Genomic DNA, 20,628 nt, shown 5'->3' with positions numbered 1-20,628 from the left:
ATGCTCTTGCCTCCTTTGTTGAATATTAATTGAGCATAGTGGTTTGGGTGGATTTCTGGGTTCTCTATTCTATTGCATTGATCTATATGTCTGTTCTTGTGCCAGTACCAAGCTGTTTTAAGAACAGTGGCTTTGTAATACAGCTTGATATCTGGTATTGAGATCCCACCTACTTTGTTCTTCCTTCTCAGGATTGCTGCAGCTATTTGAGGTTTTGTTTTTTTTATTCCAGATGAATTTTTGGAACGTTCGTTCTAGATCTGTGAAATATGCTGTTGGTAATTTAATGGGGATGGCATTGAATCTATAGATTGCTTTGGGTAGTATGGACATTTTGATGATGTTGATTCTACTAATCCATGAACATGGTATGTTCTTCCATCTATTTATGTCTTCCCCTATCTCTTTTTTCAGTGTCCTATAGTTTTCTGCATATAATTCTTTTACCTCCCTAGTTAAGTTTATTCCTAGGTATCTTAATTTTTTTGGTGTGATGGTAAATGGGATTGCATTTTTAGTCTCACTTTCTGTAAGTTCACTATTGGTGTAAAGAAATGCCATAGATTTTTTGGCATTAATTTTGTGTCCTGCTACATTGCTGAATTCATTTATTAAGTCTAATAATTTTTTGATGGAGACTTTAGGGTTCTCTATGTATAGTATCATGTCATCTGCAAATAAGGACAGTTTTACTTCTTTTCAAATTTGGATGCCTTTTATTTATTCTTCTTGTCTGATCGCAATGGCTAGTACTTCCAGTACTATGTTGAACAGGAGTGGTGAGAGGGGGCATCCCTGTCTTGTTCCTCTTCTTAGGGGAAATAGTTTTAGTTTTTGCCCATTGATTATGATGTTGGCTGAGAATTAATATGACCAAGAGTTACCTCATAAGTTCAATGTGATAATTAAAGATGTAACATACAGAATGCCCAGCCTAGGGCCTAATAAACATGGCAACAACTATGACAAATACATTAAGATTAATATATACATTATTCATTTTTGTAGACAATAGAGCTTTTATATTATATATTTATATGTAAATATATGCATATTTTATATGCAGACCTTGACACTATATTCCTATGTGTAAATATTTGTGTGTATATGAGTGTAAATCTTGACATAGAAAAATGTAAAGAACTTGGAATAGCACAGAGTAGTAACAAATGTTATTATTAATTTCATGTCTTTATAAAATTTTTCTTTAAAAAGTTTTCACATAAAAAGCTGAGAAAAAGATACACCCTGTAAGTAGATAGCATTTGAAGGATTGGGTATGGATATGGGCAAGGTGACGGAAGTTATTCTTCTAAACTCATACAGTTTGTTTTAAAAATACATTTTTATTGATTTCAGAGAGGAAGGGAGAGGGAAAGATAGAAACATCAATGATGAGAGAGAATCGTTGATTGGCTGCCTCCTGCACGCCTTCTACTAGGGATCGAGCCCAAAACCCAGAAATGTGCCCTTGACTGGAATCGAACCCAGGATCCTTCAGTCAACAGGCCGATGCTCTATGCACTGATCCAAACCAGCTAGGGCTAACCTCATACACTTTTTGTTTTAAGTGGTAGACTTAGAGATATTTTTATTTTGTAGTGCTTTCTGTTGGGAGCCATTATAAATCACATATACATCTCCAGCTTATAACAATAGGTTTCTGGCTCCTCCAAGCCAACTCCCGGTTTGGCCTGGAGTTAAAAGTTAACCTTGCGATTTAGCCTGGAGTTAAATAACATACCCTCACCCTAAGCACAAAGCAAGCTAGATCTCCGCTGATAAGCTGCGACATTCCAAAGCCTGTTTCATCCTTAACGACTTCCTTTGCCCGCCCCCTCCTCTAGAAACAGTATAAATACCACTCGCTGTAAAGAATAAAACTGAGGCTTGATCAGAACTTTGTCTTGCCTCCATTTCTTCGCGTCTCCTATCCTCTCATTCCTTTGCAGGATTTGGTGCTGCAGGTCGGGGCAGCTTTCTAGTAATTTTCAAGGAAAAATAAAGAGGGGATATTTTTTACATGTTAGAAGAGTTTTTAATTTCCAAATATCATAAAATGTTTGAACGGGAAGGAGTGCTCCATGGAAACATGCAGTCATTCATGAAGAGACACATATGCCATTGTTTGCACGACATTGGGTTACCTCTCTTGCACTGGTGAGAAAATTCCAGCCTACGAAGAAATGTAGACTTTGCCTCTGGTTTTGAGGTTGGCAAACCAGAATAGAGAGTAAAAGTTTACCCGAGGGAATGGCACACGGACAGATATGTTTCAGATAAGCCTCTCCCAGACACACAGGACGGTGGGAAAGGCACGAGGAATCTGAGCAGCAGGGACCCTCCATGACCATCTAGCAACAGTAAAAGTACTAGCCACAGGGGCCAGCGTCTTTGTCATAGTAGTTGCCATGTTTATTAGGCCCTCGGCTGGGCATTTTGTATGTTACATCTTTAATTATCACATTGAACTTATGAGGTAACTCTTGGTCATATTGATTCTCAGATGTGAAACTGTCTAAGAAATTTTCAGTTAAGGGACGTGCCCAGAGTTCAGTGATATGATCCTAAATGTTTAGCCACTGGCTCTGTGGAAAACAAATGTATGCATAGGAACCTCACACTATGGTATTGATTTTTGCTCTAATCGCCATCATTTCCTTTATTCTATTTATAATCTGAGGATAGACCTAACCAGACTTCCTGACAGATTCATTCTGGAAAGTAAGGGAAAGAGGGAAATTATAAACGATTTTAAAGCTTTTGATCTGAGAATTAAAAGGAGAGTTTTGTCTTTGACTTAGAAAGGTAGACTCTGGGAGATCCAGTTTGGGTGGAAGGAAGTCGAGAGTACAGGTTTGGACTTCCGATGTTTGAGATGTTACACCATCAAGACAGTATATCAAGATCATTGTATTTACATGTTTCAGATGAGAGAGAGAGAGAGAGAGAGAGGTGGGGGTTGGGACTATAAATGTGGGAGATAGTGTATAAATTTATAACTCTGATTGAATAAAATCACCAAAGTAGTGAGTAAAGAATAGAACCAAGAAGTGAGATGGGGGTTCGGGATTGATAGAAGTGAGATGACGAAGGCCCAGTAAAACACCTTGAGGCTGCAGTGAGCCAGGAAGTTAAGTGAGAAAAATAGATCCAGGGGGAGAGGGTGATCACCTTTAATTAATGCTCTTGATTAATAATTTTAAATGAGGACTGTGAACTAACTATTGGATGGAAGGGTGTAAGGTCATTACTAATTTGGATAAAGGCAATTTTGGTGGAGAAATGGGAGTGAGAGTTTGGAGTGACATTAAGAGTACGATGGAAAAAAGTTAGAGAGATTGGGTACAGATAGTTCTAGTGAGGTCACTCTTGAATGTTGGGTGCATGGAGCTATTGCTGAACGGGAAAGTGAGGTCATGAAAAAGTTATTATTCTTTCAAATTTAAAGTGTGTGATGGTTAATTTTATGTGTCTTGTATGGGCCAGGGATTGCCCAGATATTTGGTTCAGTATTATTCTGGGTGTGTCTGTGAGGGTGTTTGTGGATGAAATGAACATTTGAAACAGTAGACAAAGACTGCCCTCCCCCTGTGAGCGGGCTTTATCCAAGTCAGTGGAGACCTGAATAAACTTAAAAGCTAAGCAAGGGAGAACATTCTCTCCTCTGCCTGACCATCTTTAGCTGAGACATTGGTCTTCTCCTGCCTTTGGACTCAGACTTAAATTTATACCGTTGGTTCTGCCAACATCTTAGGACTTCTCAACCTCTGTGCTGCATGAGCTAATTCCTTATGCTAAGTCTAGATAGATAGATAGATAGATAGATAGATAGATAGATAGATAGATAGATAATAGATAGAAATAGATGCTAGATATAGAGATGATGATGATAGATGACAGAGATAGATATAGAGATGATAGATTGATAGATAAATAGGTAGATAGATAATAGAGATAGGGATGATAGATAGATAGATAGATAGATAGATAGATAGATAGATGATAGATAGATAGATAGATAGATAGATAGATGATAGATAGATCCTATTAGCTCTGTTTCTTTGGAGAACCCAGACTAATACAAAGCGGGAGAGATTGTAGCATGCTTGTATTGGAGTGAAACAGGAAAGAAAGAGAGGGAAGATTTGTGAGGTTATGAGTTTTAGTAGGAGGCATGGAATGAGATTTATTGCACAAATGAAGAGATTGGAATGGCTCTTCTGTAGTAACAGCTAACAAGCTACTCGCATGGATGCAGATGCTGGTTGGAAAATAGATTGGGATGTGAAGTCTGAGTTTCATCTTTGTTTCCTCAGTGAAGTGGAGAGCAAGGCCACTGCTGACAGTGAAGATGAGGAGGTGATGGTCTGGGGACATCAGAATGTAGTCATTCAGGGGAGTAGGACGGCAGATGCACCTGCAGATGTATTAGGCTTGCTGTTGAAACAAATAGGGGAGCAGGATGATAAAGTGGGGCTAGCGTTAGCCCACAGTTCTTCCTAATGGAGTGAATCTGTCTTGTGCCTTCGCCCTTTTATTGTCTTTTTCAACAACCTGTTTTGCTACTTCCTTCCCCACATTAATCATCATCATGGGCCCAATACCCCAGACCTCTCCTGTTCTCCCACAAGCCTTTGCTTTAACATTATGTTATTTCATCTCTTCCAATCACTATCCAGTTCACTCCAGGGTTTGCTCGGTACCCATTAGGCTGCACTTCATTCAACTGCTGTTTAGTAATCAAGGTACAGATCAACTCACACTGGTTAAGAGGTAGAGGAATTCATTAGTTCATGTAATAAGCCAGATGTGCAGAGGGTTTCCGAATTAATTTACCTAGAGACTCAAGGATGCAATCGTGAATCTAGTTTCTTTTAGTTTCTCCCTGCTGCTGTCCATTCTTCTAGCTTCATCAAAGTCAATGTTTCTCAACTGGAAGAAAAATTTACCCCCCAAGGAACAGTGGACAATATCTAGAACATGTTTGATGGTCACAACTGGAAAGTTTCTACTAGCACCTAGCTTGTAGAGGCCAGGGGTACTGCTAAATGTCCTACAACCCCACAATAAAGAATTATTTGCTCAGAGTAACCCTGGGATTTCATTGAATAATTTTAGCAATAAGGGCTCCATGGTTTAATTCATATCCAGTGACGGAAAGAGACAGTAGACTGATTTTTTGTCTGTAAGTTGTTGAGAGTGAAGAAACTACCTAGAAACCTTTTGAATACTTTCTCTTATGTCTCATCAGACCAAGTTGATTAGAAACTCATTCTTTTTTAGAAATATTTTTATTGATTTCTAAGAGAAAGGAAGAGGGAGAAAGAAAAACATCAATAATGGGAGAGAATCATTGACTGGCTGCCTCCTGCTCGCCCCCAACTGAGAATTGAGCCCACAACTGGGGCATGTGCCCTAAATGGGAATCAAACTGTGACCTCTTGGTTTCATAGGTCGACGCTGAACCACTGAGCCACGCCGAGGGGATGAGATTATCATACGTCTCTTAGAAAAACCAGGGTTCGGCTTTGGTCACAACATTGTATGGTGGGGCTTGGTAAGCTAGATGTCGAGGAGTCAGTGACAATCATTATACCAGTTAAATGCTAATTAACCTATCCTAGTAAATATGTGGCTAAATATGGTCTTAAGGGGTGAACAGGCAGTTCTGTGCAGGGTGTGCTATTCAAACCTCCGATTTTCCTTTTACACCGAGAATGCACACTGGAAAGACAGCCCAGAGCTGAGTTAGATGATGTTTCCCTCTATGTGTTCGGAAAGCACCAGCATGCCTAGGCTTGGGCAGGTGGATACGTAGCTTTTGGATAAAGAAGGTTGGGATGAGAAGGAAAAGCTCTGCTGAAGGATACATTCCAGATGTCTGCTGGGAACGTCCCCCAGATGCACGCCAACGTGCTGCCTACCAATGGGACTGAAGAAAGCATTTCATTAGCAGTTGCCTGGCAACCAAAACACCAACAGCACTGCCAACTCATGAAAAGTGTAGGGCCAGGCCATTGTGCTTTCTCCTTCTTGAAAAATCTTGGATAGCGGCTGACTTACTTTATTTACATAATTAAAAACAAAATCTGTATTAGAGTTCTCCAGAGGAACAGAACCAGTGGGATATAAAAGACTTATGATGGAGGTTGAGGCACCCCACCATTTGCCACTTGCAGCCTGGAGTCCCAGGAAAGTGAGTGGGATAATTCAGCCTGAGTCCAAGGTCTGAGAACCAGGGGAGCCAGTGATGGACATCCCAGTCGGAGGGAAAGAAAGAGGAAACGAGATGCCTGCGAGATGCAGTGAGGCGGGAAATGGGGCTGAATTCTCATGACCTCCGTCCTTTGTTACAGTCCAACCTCCATTGAATTAGATGATTATTTTATTTTCCCTTAAATAATTTTTCAAGGCCTTATCACTACTTAGAACTGTTTATTATATCTTGAGGCATCCTAGCATGTTAATTAAAGCCGTGAGTTCTGGACCAAGGCTATAACTTTGAATTCTGATTTTGCCACTTAGCAGTGATAATCTTGAATAGGATGTGTAACAATCTCTGTATTTCATTTCCTTATGCACAAATCTGAATAGAAATAGCATTCACTCTAAAGAAATGTTGTGAGGAGTGTTGAGAACAATGCATGGCACATGTGAGAGTTGTGTGTTTTTTTAATTAGCTATTGCTATTATTTACTGCTCTTATTTTATAATGTAAGTCAATGGAAAGAGGACTCATAAAACTACTTGACTCTAAACTATTTTTGTTAGATATATTAATTTTATTTAGAATTTTTGTAATATATCTATCTATAATAATAAAAGCATAATATGCTAATTAGACTGGACAGCCGAATGACCTTCCGGACATCATTCCGCACGTCCTTCCAGGTGACCTTTGAAGCCGCGGTGGCGGGGGCCAAGGCAGAGGTGGTTAGGGGCAATCAGGCCGGCAGGCAAGCAGTTAGGAGCCAGTGGTCCCGGATTGCGAGAGGGTACAGGCCCGGCTTGCTGGGGTCCAACCCCAGCAGGTCCAGGGGTCCCCAAAGGTGTGGACGGAGTCGGCGAAGAAGGAATGGCACGGGGTCAGCGTTCAGTTGATCAGCATAGCGAGGTTCTCCCTCCAGGATCTCAAGCCAGGAACTCCAGCCGAGTTCTGGTCAGGATCTTCAGTGAAGTTCTGGTCTCCAGCGAAGTTCTGGTTAGGATCCAGCCAAGTTCTGGTCAGGATCTCCAGCCAGGTTCTGTAGCCATGTTCTCTTGCTAGGTTCTCCATCCAGCTTCTCCAGCCAGGTTCTCCAGCCAGGTTCTAGCCAGGTTCGGTCGCCATGTTCTGTCTAGGTTCTCCAGCCAAGTCCTGTCTCTAGGTTCTGTGTCCTGTTGTCTTGTTACATCTGTATTTATACCAGTTGATTTTAATCCTGTCAATTCTATTGCAAAGGTTAGGGCGTTTCTTATCTCCATTCCAGGGAGTAAAGATTATGTAGCTTAAGGGTGATTGTTTGTAGTTAAAGTGATTAACTACCCGCCTGGCACTTAGTTAAGAGGTTTTATCCCCTCCTTAACTTCAGGGAAAAATCCCTACCTGGGAAAACAACCTTTCTCGGAGAGGTGACCTTGGTTAAAACACATAGCGCTAAAGGGAGCAAACATATTAAGAACAGTATGCCATATACGCCAGGTCCCTTGAAACATATGCTGTGCAGATGTTTCTTCTCTGCAGTGACTGTGTCAAGCAGCAAGGATGGACCGGCTCCCAGCACCGGCTGAGGGACACCCCCGCCCCCCGTGCATGAATTTTGTGCACCAGGCATCATACATACATATATATATATATGAATGAGATGGCTTAATGTTATAACATAAATCAAAGGTGGCTTCTGTTGAGCCTGATACATAATTTTGCTCAAGAGTATATCATTGCACACTGGTGTGAGCATCTGTCTGCCTACCAGGGCCAGCACTTTTCATTAGCTTATCCATGTAAATCTTGGGTCTTTGAAATCAGAAAGGAATTTTCCAGAGCAGAGCTCCTTTGACATGGTGCTTTACTTCACTGAGAACCAGGAGGAGAACACAAGCTGTGATTCGAAGATGCTCTTTGCGCTGGGCAGCCGGACTTGGAGGGGAAGTGAGGGATCAGTTGATGAGCTGGAAAGAGTGAGTTGACGTACTTGAGAATGGTGTGTGGGCGGAGCAGGAACGGAAGGGGAAGATGGGCCTGGAGCTTACTGGGAAGACCACAGTGAGAAGCGTGTTTTGGGGTGAGTGGTCCTGAGATAAAATGTGTTGAGTGGCCATTTCCAAATTCACACTCATAGTTGAGAAAAGGCAGCACCAGGAAGTGCTGATGTGTGCATTTAGGAAAATTGTTTAGAAATTATTCATTTTGTTTAGACCCAGACACAGGATCTGAGCTGGAAGAGACTTAAAAATTCTGTCTCCAAAATCATCCAAAACAGATGATGGTTGTCTATGCTAATTACGAAGCCTCCCACGGGAGATTTTCCACAATGTAATGGAACTCCAGGCTCTACGTGACAGCCATCATCAACATATGTACATGTTAGTAGTTATTAAAGCAAATACAGGAGCACTGGAATTTACTAAATTAACATTTGCATCAAACTGGGCAATCTTATTATATCATACTTTTTCTTGCCCTGATTTATGTCATCAATTTAAAGTAAAAAAAAAAAATCCTTCCTTTGTCTTAAATTAGAGAATGCAGGAGGTTTGTGCCTCCCTCATTTGTCCTGCTGGCTTTAATGTCAGACTTTTGTTCTCAAACACTCAGATTTAGAATTAGGTCCTGGGCCAATTGCATTCTCTCGTCATGAAAATGGTTCAGGGCTGGAAAACCATAATGAAGTTAAGATGTTGCCTTGTCTGTCATCTTGAATTATTTTCTTACAGGATTTTGCAGAGGAGGTGGAAATGGAAAGAATAAAATCAAAGGGCCAAATAAAAAAAAAAGCGAAGACAAAAGAGGCAGAATAAGGTTATGTCAAAATAAGTCTGAGGAACATGTTTTCGAGAAAATTAACATCATAATCAAACAATTTGTTTGGAACTTGAGCACCCTTTTCTTGAGTGAAGGTCATTGGCATCTTTGTCATGAGGTTTTCAGACCAGAGCTTAGACCGCTGGCTGACTTCCACATTTACCTTTCCTGAAGTTTCTAGAGGTAGACTAAACAGATATGTTGGCTCCACGGGGCCATTATGTTGCATTTAATGAGAAGCCTTGAGAAGCAAGGAGAGCTAAGTCCTAAGGATATAAAAACACAGTGAGGTTTTTTTTTTGTTTTGTTTTTTACTGGTGGTTAAAAACTGAGTAATAGGGAATAGCATGGTGGTTCCTCTTAGGAAAACCCCTAATTCACATTCCTACTCCTATTACAATATTCTAATTCCTTCATTTGAAATCTGTTTCTTGCCACTGCACAGTGAACACTTCCATCCTTGTCCGGTCTACAATGGCAACCTGGATACACACTCACGTATCTTTCCTCCATCCATAGATCCCCAAGAAAGGCAGTAAATATATTTACAAAGTGAGTTCCTGTAAATAAGAGAGGGTTCCTCCAGCAATGGGAGCTTTGACAGACTTTTGGGGCTCTGCAATTAGAAGGGGTGATACCGATAAAGCAGGCTGGTGAGAAGAGCCAGAGCTTGGACAGATGCAGGAGGATGATGTGCAGTGAGTAGCTTTTCCTCTCTGAGCCAGGGAAATCCCAGTTCAGAGCTGGCAGCCCTCTAAAGAGCAGGCTTGGGCGGAGGCGCAGAAATGCAGATGGTCGAAGGTGTCTCCTCATCCTCCCATGCATTTTAGAGCGGCATTCTAGAACATCTGTTACAGAGGGAAGTCCAAGGCACACAGACTGGAGAGGGGTCCATCAGAGTCGGTGTAATGGAGTGAAGGGAGTAAAAAAGAACTTGAAGTGACATCATAAACCACAGTAGCACAGGAAGAGACAGTGCCTGTCAGAGTGTGTGGTGGAAAACCTGTCTACCGGGTGGACCGGTTAATAATGCGGATTTTGTCATCAAAGAAAACATGATAATTTCAAGAGAAACATCGAAAGTGCTTTATTCAAAGTAATGTCCATCACTAGCTACACATTTCCTCCATCTTTCAGGTAATTTGTGGATACCGCCCCAATAGAACTTTTCTTGTTTTGAGGCAAACCATTCAGAGACCTAATTTTCCACTTCTTTGTATGTTTTGAAGTGCTGCTCAGAAAGTGCGTGTGCCATCGATCGAAACAAGTGGGAATCTGAAGGAGCAAGGTCTGGTGAATACAGGGGGTGGGTTCATACTTCCCAGGCAAGACCTTCTAACGTGTCTGTAACTGGTTCTGAAGTGTGTGATGGTGCGTCATCATGAAGCAAAATTACTTTGCTGTGTCTTCTGGAACATTCTGGTCATTTCACGATCAAAGCATGGTTCAAATTGATTATTTGTTGTTGATAACGATCAGTATTAACGGTTTCACCTGGTTTGAGAAGCTCATAATACTCCCCACCTTCCCGATCCCACCAAACGCAGAGCATTGTCTTCTTTCCGAAGCCATTTGGCCTTGCAGTCGATGTTGATGGTTGACCTGGATCAACCCATGATTCTGTGCGTTTGGGATTCTCAACATAAACCCACTTTTCATCGCCAGTCACAATTTGATGCAAAAAGGGCTTTCTTTTGTGCCATTGAAGCAACATTTTACTGATGACTTTTCGGTTTTCCATTTGTTTTTCGTTCAGTTGATGTGGCACCCATATTCCCTCTTTTAAAATCTTTCCCATTGCTTGTAAATGATCGGAAATTGTTTGCTGAGCAACGTTTAATCTATCTGCAAGTTGTTTTTGAGTTTGACACGCATCTTCATCCAATAATGCTTGTAATTGTTGGTCTTCAAACTTTTTCAGTTGACCTGGACATTCTTTGTCTTTCACATTGAAATCAACACATTTAAACCAGCGTTCACAAGTCTCTTGAGATGGAGCATGTTCACCATAAGCTTCCCAAAGTATTCAACAGCACTTTTCTTCAAAATAAAGTAATGAATTAAAACTTCTCGCAAATGCTCTTTTTTTTGGCACGAAATTTGACATTTTTAAGTGTAAAAATATTTATGATGTTAACACCTTCAGCAAATTTGACGTATGAAGTTTTGAAGTTTGCTGTCAATACAAGAAAATAGCATACATATCAAATTGCATATATATCAACATATGTGTGACTCCATCTATTGAAAAAAATCCGCATTATTAACCAGTACACCTAGCCACCTATGCTTCACTTTGGCATTTGAGGAATTCTTGAGCTGGCTTTCTGCTCTCAGGTGTGTACCACAAAGGAAAGCTAGGTTTTCAGTAGGATCCATCAATTTGCGTGAGGATCTGTCAGCCCTTCCTACCAAAAAGAAAAGTGTATGATAGCAGTTATGTTGAGTCAAATCAAATTCTGTTTATCTACATGGATTGTTAACCAAGGATTCCTAGACTTTTGAGGAATACTTAACAGCTTGGAAGAGAAGGACCAAGATGGACAAACAGAATAACAAATCCCATACATAGAAACCGTACAAGAAATAGTGGAGAATTTAAAAACTCTAATATGTATCCTTAGAGATATTTGAGATAATATATCCTCCATGAAGAAAAAACAAGTTATTAGGGAACAGGAGTAGTCATAGACCAAGAAGAATTCTTAAAAACTGAAAATATGCAGAAAATTAAAAAAATAATAGTAGAGATATAATTTCTTAAAAAGAATTAGGGGGTTGGAAATCAAGTTGAACAAAATGAGCAGACAGACCTCATCAAAAAAAATATGGAGACGAGCGGCACTGAGGATGAGGGTAATCAAATAAGTGGTCGGTCATAGGAGGCCACAGGGAGAAGGAAGATGAGGGTGTGAGTCTTGAGAAAACCGTGGGCTAAGCTTTCAAAGGAGAGAGGACGGTGTCTGCAAAGGCCCAGAGGTGGACGTTGGAGGAATGGCAAGGAAGTGACTGCAACTGGACCTGCGGGGCCCACAGTGAGGGAGTTGGACACGAGATAAGAAAGCCACAGAGGCCAGATTTCCTTGTCCTTATGGACCGTTGCCAACACACCCGAAGATGAACAGAGAGCCGTAGGAGGCTTTAAGAGAGGAATAAGTCACTCTGACCTACTTTTTAAAAAGCTGACGCTGGCTGCTATTCTTAGTTAAAGTCTGTTTTGAATAAGTTCTTGTTTTCATGAAGACTATGTGGGTTATGCTCCGAGTTCCTGAGTGTTTGAGGCTGTCTTTCTATTGCTTCTATTGAGTGAGTAACAGTGTCTTGGGTTCTAAAGTTTTCACCTGAAAAGTCAGTCCATATTATGCTGGTATCTTCCAGCACTTAATGTGATACAGGAGGGATCACATTTTTTGTGTGGAAAATGTTTACCATATAATTTTAGAGAAATCTCCGTTATTTACCTTTGAACCTCAAATATTTCACCAGATATATCTGACTAGTGGTTGTTTACCATTAATTTTATACACGAATCCACCTTTCTCATAGTAGCACTACAATATTGATTTGGTTCTTATCATGTGTAACCATCTTATTTACAGTAATCCTCACAACAGTCCAGTAAAGTGGCTACTATTTTTAAAAAGTATTATTTTAATTTTTAATTTAATCTTTATTGTTGAAAGTATTACATATGTCCCCATTTCTCCCCCTCCCCCCATTGACCTCTTCCAGCCCACCCCCTCACTCCAGGCCTTCACCACCCTATTTTCTGTCCACCAGTTATTATATCTATCTTACAGATGAGCTAAGTGAAGCTTAAAGAGATCCATGTCTTGTTACAGTTTTCAACACAGTGTGCTGTGTATTTGATGCCTCCACCTCCTGGTGGAATCTTCCTGAGGGTGAGCAGGAGTGTTGCTCACATATGATACCTGTTGGGCTCCACTCAGTGGTTGAGCATCGACCTAGGAACCAGGAGGACACGGTTCGATTCCCAGTCAGGGCACTTGCCGGGGTTGCAGGCTCAGTCCCCAGAGTGGGGTGTGCAGGAGCAGCCGATCAATGATTTTCTTTCATCATTTATGTTTCTCTCTCTCTCTCTCTCTCTCTCTCTCTCTCTCTCTCTCTATCTCTCTCTCTCTCTCTTCCTTCCACTCTGAAATAAATAAAAATATATTTTTTTTAAAAAGAAAGAAACCTGTTAAGAAGGAGGAGGTTCCAGAGGGAGGGAGGCCAGGCATGCTGACTACGGGGAAGGAATGTTAGGAGGGAGATGGGGGGACTCAGGGGTGTCCTCAGCATTGGCCAAACCCTCCAGGGACCCGTTACTGGCACCTCAGGTGACACAGTGATGTGGGCGGGGCCTGAAGACACTGAGCCCTTTCGCGCTTGACATCCCAGCCTTTCTTCCGCCCAGAACAGCTTTGTCTCTCATATACCTCCATACATTTTAGATTAAACTGTCTGGTGTTATTTCCTAAAACATATCTTCTCCAAGGCATGTTTGGTGCCTGTTTAAATGGCTGCTGTGATGGACACTTGCGGCTGCCTGTCAACAGCCACTCGCAAGCCTGTTCCTTTCTGCCTCCCAGCATCCAGTCTGTTGACGTGGTGGAACGAGAGGCCTTGTTCTCCAGACAGTACAGACCTGCCAAGCCTAGGAATAAAGTGTGGCTCGTTTATGCCAGCCATGGTGATTGATTATCGTTTCATAGGAACTGATTTTTGCACACTTCTTGAAGAATGGAGTGACCACATGATTAGAGAGACATTCTCCCGGGAGGAGGAGGATCGGAAAAGAAATTTCCCCATCAGAGAGTCAAACAGGAGGCTGCTGTCAGATGAGCCTCCTCTTCCTCCTCCTTCCTACTCCGGGGTGAACATAAGAATGTCTTGAGCTATGGCGGACATCTGTCAATCAGAAAACAAATACGAAACATGACAACATGTCTGAGCAGAGAGGGAACCTGGGCCCTGATGACATCCCGCAGCTGCTGGAGCCACGCTCAGAGGGCTGTGTGTGTTTTCTTAAAGTAAACAGCACATATTTTTATGTTTCAGTCACTGGCAGTCAGGCATTCTGTTATCTGTAGCCAAAGATGGCCGTTTAGAGAACAGTATTGGTGAAAGTATTGGCATAGTAAGTATTTTAAGCCAAATAAAAAAATCAAGGTAGATAATAGCAGTTTCCTCATTAATGGGCATACTTAGACTTGTTTTTAGCTGTAAGGTACAGAGGTACATAAACAACAGTCTAGAAATCTATCCATCTCTTGTATGTTGGGTTGCTATGCGCTTGAATTTGTCATTAATGACAAAAGTCAATGCTGGGCGCCGCCCCTGGGAGATTGCTTCTAGCTGCTTGACCGATGACTGCCTCCCAGGGGGGCCCATGCAAAGTCTAACTCCAACTCGGCTGGGAGCAATAGTCGCAGGATAGCTCATCCTTCCTTCCTTCATTCTGAAACGTGCTCTCCAACGTAGAACTCTTTTTCTTCTGTATATTTAGCAATCGAAGAGAATTGAACTGCCTGTGGATCTTTGCCAGGGGTGGTGGTAATGTTTTAACACCCTTTATATACAGACAGGCCTGTGGACATCGGATTGGTTCTTGGTCCAAATCAAATATAAATATGGGGGTGGGGGGGCAAGCATGGGTTTGCAGTTGTTCGTGTGGGAAAGAACACCACAATTAATAAATCCTGATAAACTCTGCTTCGTGTACTCACAACTGCAAGCCCACGTGTGCCCGCCCTGTACCAGCTGCTGGGCCGGAGCTGAGGTTAAAGGAGCAGACACAGGGGAGAAGACGCCTGCCGTGAGCACACCCACATGTGCTGCTGGAAACGGGTGAAACGACACGCTCGGTGTGAGCACGCGTTTCAGCCGTGTGTCCTCCTCGCCGCACATGTGAGGGAAATGTGGGAAAGCTGTCAGGGCCACAGAGAAACCCTCCAACAAGCGTTCCTCAGGAATGGCCGGTCCTTTCAAGGCGACGGTGAGGGCCTCGCCCCCTATAACAAGAGGGAGGAAAAAATTAGCCAAGTTTCAGGGATCCTCGTGGTTATTAACGACCTGGGGGTAAAAGTGATGAGTCAAGCCCCGAGGATCTCTCTTGTTTAGTCTTGTGGAGCAGGGAGGGATGACCTGGTCCCTGGGTGGGTGGAGGGAGGGGCCAGCTGTTTCCCTTCGAAGCTCTTTCCCTTCTGGTGACCGAGACGGCAAAAATGGGCTCCAGGGGTGATTATCTGGGGGACCCCGGCCTGGGCACGACCCAGTGTTTGTGTGACGCAGGGATAGGGGGCCACTCTTCCTCAAACGGATAATCTGGGATGTTTGGACCTTTGAAGAAGCATTTCAGCTCCATCTCATGATGATAAAATACAACCAAGTTATGTTTGAACAAGATAAAAAAAATAAGCAGGAGGGAAAACCACATTCAGCATGTTAACAATTACACGCAGCCCGGTTAGTCACCACGCTCTGTTCCTCTTTGAAAACTTTGTAACTCTCAGAGTGAAGACAATGTGGGGGGGGGGGGGGGGGGGCAGATCGTTCTAAAGATTATTGAAGTTTAAAGTTACATATAACCTGCAGAAGCTGGCCAGCTGCAGTATCTGGTAGTGAAAGAAGAGCTTGGTCTGCTGGGGCTGACATGGAGGCTTGGCTCTTGGCTTGCCCTCTTCTTCCCCCCGAGTGTGGAGGAGGGACTGTCCCTAATGTGGCTCAGAAACCCGGCCGGGACTTCTCTCTGGAGCGGTTTGGTCACATCTGGGGGAGGAGCACCTCTCGGTTCACCTCACCTGCACGGACCGCTCCTCCAGCAGCGCGTGTTTTGACGAGTCATTTCTCTCGCTTGTCAAAGGCGTTTGATGCTTGGCCATATCAGTGCTCCTCACAGCGCTGCTCTCCCTGCTTTGGGCTGGACGTTCCTCTCATTCTCTGGAAGGTCTCGTCGTCCAGCTCCAGCTCAGAGCAAGGGCTGGGTCGAGCATGACTTGACTTCTCCGTCGAATCTGGAGAGAAGAGCGGTGTGCTCCTGAGAGAGCTGGCAGGCTTCCCTCCCATCCTCGCCAAGAAGCGCTTCTCCTCACACGATTTCATGTGTCCAGTTCAACCCAGGTCAGAAACCAGAAATGCAAACCATTCGCCAATGTTTCTAGACCATCAGAAACGAGCAGATCCTTGGGTGGCTGAGAATGTGTTTACTTAAGCGTGATTGACCCTGCCTGATGGTGATAGAGGGTGTGGGAAGCAGAGCTCCCACAGAGAATGGTCTGTAATGTAACAATCTGAGTTCTTTTTTTAAAAAAAATATTTCTAAGTCTTGTTTTATTTTTTGGAATTTAGTAAGAATTCCATTGTATGTTAGATTTAAAAAGCCTAAGTGCCCCTCAGTAGATGAGTGGATAACAAAGCTGTGGTACGTGTACACCACGGAACACTATGCATCTGTTAAAAAGAAGGATCACTTACCCTTTGTGACAGCATGGAGGGACCTGGGGGAGTATTATGCTAAGTCCGTGGTCGGCAAACTGTGGCTCGCGAGCCACATTCGGCTCTTTGGCCCCTTGAGTGTGGCTCTTCCTAAGCCTTAGGAGTACCCTAATTAAGTTAATAACATTGTACCTACCTATATAGTTTAAATTTAAAAATTTTGGCTCTCAAAAGAAATTTCAATCATTGTACTCTTGATATTTGGCTCTGTTGACTAATGAGTTTGCCAACCACTGTGCTAAGTGAAGTAAGCCAGTCAAAGATAAGTATCACATGACCTCACTCATATGTAGAATCTAATAAACAAATTAAACTGAAGAACAAAAAGGAGCCAGAGATATGGAAGCACGGAACAGACTGATGCATTTCAAAGAGAAAGGGTCTGTGGGGACAGAAAGAAATTAACCAGTGAACCAGTAAGCATATATGCATAACCCATGGACACAGACAATAGTTTGGGAAAGGTCTGGGGAGGAGATGGGGCGGGATGGAGGGGGGGGGGTCAGTGTGGAGAAAAAACAGGGGCATCTGTAATACTTTCAACAATAAAGAGAATTAATTTTCAAATAAAATATAAATACTTAATTTCTTGATTCAATAAGCATATTGGTGAAAAGGGAATACTATGTATTTGCTGGAAACAACAGGGACTCTTTGGTCGTGGTGTGGACGTGACTCCCAGGGTAATGGACAAGGAGGACGAGGTGTGACTCCTGTGTGCTTTTACCTGGCAGCTATCACTTCCTCCTGTTGCTCAGGATTTGAGCAAAAGCTGAACTACCAAGAAGAAAGCTCGGGAAGTCTGAAGGCACGAGTCCCGGTGATTCCAGCCAGGGCACGGGAGGGGTCTTTCTAATTTCTTACCCAATTTGCCATACGGGCAAAGGACAATACAGAGTTGTTTTTCAACTCGAACTTCCTTAGGGAAGTTGGGGGCAGGGACAGACACTGGGCAAGTTTATTGGCAATTACTATCTAATGTCATCATTGTTTTAATTTAATTCAAATATGTCTGACACATTCAAAAAGTAGCTATTTTAAGCAAAGCTAAACGACTTCTTGTTGGTAATCTCTGAGGACTGAACTAGTTCCAGTGGACTCATCAGAGACTACTTCCTTTCTCTCCTCTGCTCTTCCCTTCTTTCTTCACTGAGGCCTCTTACTTGGGCCAGATGTATTGTGTTAGCAATTCCTTCAGGTCCCCTCTAAATCCCATGACTAACTTTGAAAATGATCATTAGGCTCTATTAACAGATGGCAGTGTGGTCATGGAGCTAGTGGACTGTGATAGTCAAAATTGACCACTAAGACTTTTCATATAAACAGACCAACCTTGACTTTGACTTTTTTCGAATCATCTAAAATCCAATCATCCTTAATAATGATTGAAATTTATTTCTAAAATGTACTTGTTAAATGTAAACAGCTCTGCATCGTATTTACTTTGTTAATGATGGTGCTTATTTGCCCGCACAAATGGCTTTTTAGAAATGAGGTTCAGGTTCATCAACTTGGGAGCAGGTTTCCACGGACTGATGTTGGCTCTCTGCTTTCATATTACTTCATTTATTACATTCTTAAATCAAGTCTTACTTCGGAAGCCAAGAAAATGTTTTATATGCAGTCCGGTTGCCTCCCTAGAGCTTCTTAGCTCATTTTCCTTCAGTTAACTCTGTCGGTGCTGCGCCTTCCGAAGTCTGAAGTAGTTTCGCCCATGTGGGCTGGGCACCTGGTTTAAGACGGAATCAGCAAAGACAGTGAAAACTGAGAAAGAGCAGAGGGCATCTCTCTCAAACCTCTGCTTCCTGAGGCCAGGTCACGTCATGCGAGTCGTAGCTCAGTATCCATTGTTGATTAACGCTGGGAAACGCTTGGACCCATGGAGAAAGCTGGTCTGCCTTTTCAATGACCTGTTCATTGGGCTTTTATATTTCTAGGGCTTTCCACAGACTGAACGCGGAAAGCGGGGGTTTGGCTCTTCCTGGGGAGTTGTAGAGCTAAGTTATGCCGGAGCTAAAAATGCTTTGCTTTGACTGACACCAGGAGTCTTTCAATCTCATCAAGATGCATAAATAGCCAAGTTATTTGTTCATATATGCTCATATCTTCCCAAAAATTTGGGTTTATAAATAGAGCAAATGAATAACCCCTAGACCAGCGGTTCTCAACCTGTGGGTCGCGACCCCTTTGGGGGTCAAATGACCCTTTCACAGGGGTCACCTAAGACCGTCGGAAAACACATATATAAAACTACATATTGTTTTTGTGATTAATCACTATGCTTTAATTATGTTCAATTTGTCACAATGAAATTGGGGGTCACCACAACATAAGGAACTGTATTACAGGATCGTGGCATTAGGAAGGTTGAGAACCACTGCCTTAGACAATAATAAACTGAGCTTTCTTTTTTTCTCTTTCTTTTTGGCTATCCATTTATTTATTTTTTATTTTGGGTCAATAGGATCATATAGGTTTCAAGTGTATATTTCTATGACACATATCTGTGCATTGCATTGTGTGCCCACCACTCAGCCAACTAAAATCCACCAGTGTCTGGCCGGTATGTTTAGTTTAGATCAGGTTTTTAAAAATTGAGTTAAAAATACATACAACCTAGTATTTTTAAACCCATTCTTCCCAAAAAGTCATTACCACTTTCTCTAACTTTTAGTATTCATTGCCTTTTGAAATTAATCAATATGGAAAGCTTATATGAATGAAAAACTCATCTGGAAAACTTTTTAAAGCTTTATAATTGATTTTTAGAGAGAGAGGAAGGAAGGAAGGAGGAGGGAGAGGGAGAAACATTGATGTGAGAGAGAAACATAGATCTGTTGGCTAACCCCCGCACGTTCCCTACTGGGGATGGGCGCCTGCAGCCCAGGCATGTGCCCTAACGGGCAATAGAACTGGCAACCCCTCGGTACATGGGTGACCCCCAACCCACTGAACATACAGCCTCAAATCATCTGCGTTCCACCTAGGTCAGCACAACGAACATATCACTTGCTTATTCTTGAGGAAGTGATGGCTACTGACCTCAGTTTTTGGCCTATCATCTCTTGGATAACACTGTGTTGAGCAATGAAAGTGCTTTCACTACCTTTTCCCAGGAAATGTATTCTCACCGAATTTAAGACCAGAGGTTTATCTTGATGTTTTAAAAGTTTATAACTTTATTTTTTTACAACAAATAAGAGCAGATGAGGGTCACTTGTAATGAGAGATGCTTCTGGATACGACTGAGGTTACAAAGGTTGCATTTTCTTTTCTAGCCAAATTAGCAATTTGCTCCCATTCCCATGTTTCTCTATCTGAAAGGGAGGCTGCATATGCTACGCTGTCAGCTTTTCCAGCAACACTCACAAATATTTTCCTTATGCTGCAAACTAAACCCTTGACTCAGTGTTTCGCCCAGAAGACATTATTCATTTCGAAACAACACAGCTGCAATTCAGACTTTATGTCTGATACCTTTCCTCCCTGAGTTAGGTTGCAAAAGTAGGCCAACATATTGAGAGAAGTACTTTAATACATTTTATTGAGAGAGAATCGTCAATAAAGTCAACTTTCAAGGGCTGAGAGGAGGGGTGTTTCTATTGCTAGCAGGGTAATCACAATCTTTGTAACATATATGAAACAGGATAGATAGACAGTATTTATAGATTTAAAAATACTGCTGACTCAGTTGCTTTATTCATTCTTGAATATCACACCTTTTATAAAATGTGTAAACAAATAGGTCAATCAGTTGATTCATTCTCATCTTTTTTCTTCTCTCCATGGTTAATGGTGAAGGGTTGTGTCTTGTAACATGAAAGTTTATGAAATAGTTCATGAAGCTGATGGCATCATCCAAGAGGAGCCGGGCTGTGGAGCTATAGTTTATGAGAGGTGTGAGAGCTGTGGGTGAACCATGTATCCAGCTATAGGAGACGGACACAATCAGACAGGGGGAAAGCTTGGCATCCAGAAAGCAGTTGAAAGGAGGTGATTCCATTAGAAGTCAGTATCAAAGAGGTTCAGACAGTAACACTAGATTTTTATGAGACCAATAAGACACTGTAACGAGAATTTCTGTGGAAAATAACATATCAAGGTCAGATGTGTGCCTCAAGATG

Source organism: Myotis yumanensis, unplaced genomic scaffold (assembly GCF_028538775.1).
Source record: "Myotis yumanensis isolate MYYU_CA2020_CCGP unplaced genomic scaffold, mMyoYum1.0.hap1 SCAF_8, whole genome shotgun sequence".
Lineage (NCBI taxonomy): Eukaryota > Metazoa > Chordata > Mammalia > Chiroptera > Vespertilionidae > Myotis > Myotis yumanensis.
This window is presented reverse-complemented; position numbering follows the sequence as displayed.